Raw genomic sequence first — 245 nt, forward strand, 5'->3', positions numbered from 1 at the left:
AAGAGGAAGAACAAGCCGCCATCACTAAGGTGGACCCGTTCTTTAATTTCCTTGTTCTTTATTTTTCTGTTTTTCAAAAATCATACTTATGATTATCTATGCTTGTGTCTTGTGATCATTAGTGTCTTAGTGTCTATGCCTTAAAGTTATGAATTTCCTATGAATCCATCACCTTTCTTAAATAAAAATGTTCTTAATTGAAAAAGAGAAGAATTGCATGAATTTTGAATTTTATAACAGTTTAA

Source organism: Arachis duranensis, chromosome 2, assembly GCF_000817695.3.
Source record: "Arachis duranensis cultivar V14167 chromosome 2, aradu.V14167.gnm2.J7QH, whole genome shotgun sequence".
Lineage (NCBI taxonomy): Eukaryota > Viridiplantae > Streptophyta > Magnoliopsida > Fabales > Fabaceae > Arachis > Arachis duranensis.